Below are 3,183 nucleotides of genomic sequence, written 5' to 3'. Positions count from 1 at the left end.
AAATTCGAGTGTAATAAGCGACTAAAATATGCAATTATAGCCTATCATCAAATTCTATATGCTTTAAGCAATTTAAATCCTTCAGGGATTGTTAAGTCATATAAGCCATATAATAGACTTTAGATGCATATTAAGTTTTCACTTCATGCTAGACAAATAAGATATCGAAAACTGGTTGCACATATCATTGACTTTATACTTTCAAGTGTTTGAACTACATGCATGTTGAAAACTACATGTCTTTCATATGAAACCAATTCTATTCGAAATTGTTTCACCAGACTTAAGATCCTCATATATATTTAGCGCTATCATAGATGTCGTCGACAAACATTTTATATCGGTTTCAATATTTTTTCATAAAGACATAACATAGAGATCTCTTCATTCATATTTTCAGGTACCTGAATCTCTCATGAGATTTTATGAAGTGTTATGTCATGTGATCTTCTAAATCACTTGCCTCCTTTATTATGATTATTTTGATCATTTGCTCATCTTCTTTATCAAGAAGTTTATTTGAAACCGATCGTCTATACGCTTTAAGCTTACCATAGACTTTGTCCTTCTAGGACTTAATAGGAGCATTTGCAATGAGAATATAGTTACTTTCTTTGGGTCAGCAAATGCGTTTGGCATGCTTTGCAATATATTGCAAATGAATTATCTTTTTATGAACTTCAAGTTCATATTATCTTATTCGAGGATCGAGATGTATAAATAATAATTCATTCCATGTAACTTTTTCTCAACTGTTTATCATGTCTCTTGTCTCCCCCTCATGTTAGAAAAAAAACTAACTTGTTTCCTCAACTTTGAGAACCCATCTTTGTGCGTTATGGTGTTAATCAAAATATACACCGCACATCAATAATAATAAGATGGAATTATTTGGTTTCTGACCCTGAACCACTTGTGAGGGGAGAATGTAATATACTTTCGTATATAACCTATATCAAACTGATATAGATAACTTTGTTCTCACAAGCAATAGTTTAGCTATTAAGTGGAGGCATTCAATAAATCATTTTGCTAAACTAACTGTGATGTAAACCAACTTATCAAGATGAACTTCTTGAATAAAAAATCTGGAAATTATGCTCGAAATTAAATTATTGAGCAAGTTACCTCGCAAACACCATGTTGCGGGTTAATAATAATCGCACATGTAACCATCTCATAGATGCATCTTATGTGGTATACATGGCAGGTGAATGGGCCCGTATTCACCTTTGATATTTCCAGCATTCATGGGATTCGATCCCAATTTTAGTTGGTCTATTAATTAATGAGAACAAGCAATGTAAGAGAATTCGTAAAGAACTTTCTAGTTCTTTAATATTTACCCATGTGAATTCTCTATTATTTTTGCACATCATACTTAAATTGATATGGCTAAACCAATTATGCCAACTGAATAAATTATCAATATTGATAAACTTCATATTTACGCCATGACGTGTGCAATTATCAATAAACTCCAAGTTTATTATGATATGGGTTTTTATATCAATAAATACCCACTTCATTGTGGTATTTTTTTTTTGTTTATGTAGTACAAATTGGAGAATAAAGCGGGTAGCTTTTCACATATATATTACCCCGCTACAAGTTGTAGTAATAGAAGATATTAAATCTTTCCTTTATTTATAGTCTCAATATAATCAACCGCTTTCGCGTATACTTTGGAAACTGAATAAGTTTCTTTGAGACTTACTACAACACAATACCTTAATTGTGTTTCTCCAAAATAGTATAATTGGCTCTTGCAGAGTTCTCAATTAATTTTGTAGTATCACATATTCATCAACACCCATATGGTGAATATCTCTTTTAAAGAGAAAGTTATACCATTATGGTTATGGTCAAAATTATATGCAAGATCTGTTTCTTGCATTACCGTTGTCTTTTAACAATCACAATGCCAAAATATTTTGGTGTACAATAGGTACGTGACCAATGACCATTCATGCCATAATAATGACATTATTTTCTTATATCACCTCAAACCTCCTTTTAGAGGTGAGTGCGGTATATTCACTACCACTAGCACGTTCATATTCTTTGAAGAATGAATATGTATTCATAAATAATAAATCAGATGTTGTCACATTCGCATCATGAACGGACCATAATCATCTATATGTGTTTTATAAAATCTCATGTCAAATCGATGACAAATATTTTCACAAGTGGGGGATTATTTTGAGAATCCTTATTATTCTCATTATCACAATGATGACGGTTATAATTTCGTCTATTGCCACGTCCACATCCATTGATACGTTCATAGTAATAATTTTGTCTTCTTTCAGGCTTATCACATACTACTATCACATTCTCTTAAGGGAATGAGAATGGAGCAAATTCAATGGGACGGGTTTTCAATTCTTTGCCCACAATCATACATAAATTTGATCATGGCGAAGCATAGAAATTTTACCACTTTAGGTGGTTATAATTTCTTACAAACTCCATTAGAGTTATAATCAAACTTTGTTGTCTTTGCTTGTATTTAAAATCAAAGTATAGAATAAAAGAGAAAAATACGGTAAAATACTTACCTTAAATCCAGAATTTAATCATGAAGGAAGTTCATGGAATAATTGACAATCATTATGCTCAATCCCAAAGCTTCTACTCAATTGGTTAGAGTGTCGTGCTGATAACGTGTTATGAAACAATAAAAGAACAAGAACAATATTGCAAAGAAAGAGAGAGAGGAAATTCTTATTGAATTTTGGGATGAATTACAATGGAATAGAACCCTCTATTTATAGGGAGAGGGTGACTTAGCCACCAAGTAATAAACCCTAGAATCTCTCTAAACACCATAAATAAAATTCTATTTATAACAGCTTTGAATTATTTTGAGAATAATTAGTAGAATTCCCATACCGGATAATTAATACTACAAGACTTTTTGTCACGATCCGAATTTTTCCACCGTCGGACCGTGATGGCGCCTAACATTGTACTCGCTAGGCAAGCCAACGTTACAGAATACTTCACATTTTTCCTTTATCTTTTAACAATTACAAGTTAACCAAAAGTAAATCAGCGAAAATAAATGCGGAAGAACACAATTTAAATTATCTTTATACTAATAACAAAACCGTAATAAATTTTCACTCAGAACTGGTGTTACAACTCACGAACAGTCTATGAATACTACAATTAATG

This window comes from Nicotiana attenuata, chromosome 6 (assembly GCF_001879085.1).
Source record: "Nicotiana attenuata strain UT chromosome 6, NIATTr2, whole genome shotgun sequence".
Taxonomy (NCBI): domain Eukaryota; kingdom Viridiplantae; phylum Streptophyta; class Magnoliopsida; order Solanales; family Solanaceae; genus Nicotiana; species Nicotiana attenuata.
The sequence above is the reverse complement of the archived record's forward strand: the minus strand, read 5'-3'. Positions refer to the sequence as shown.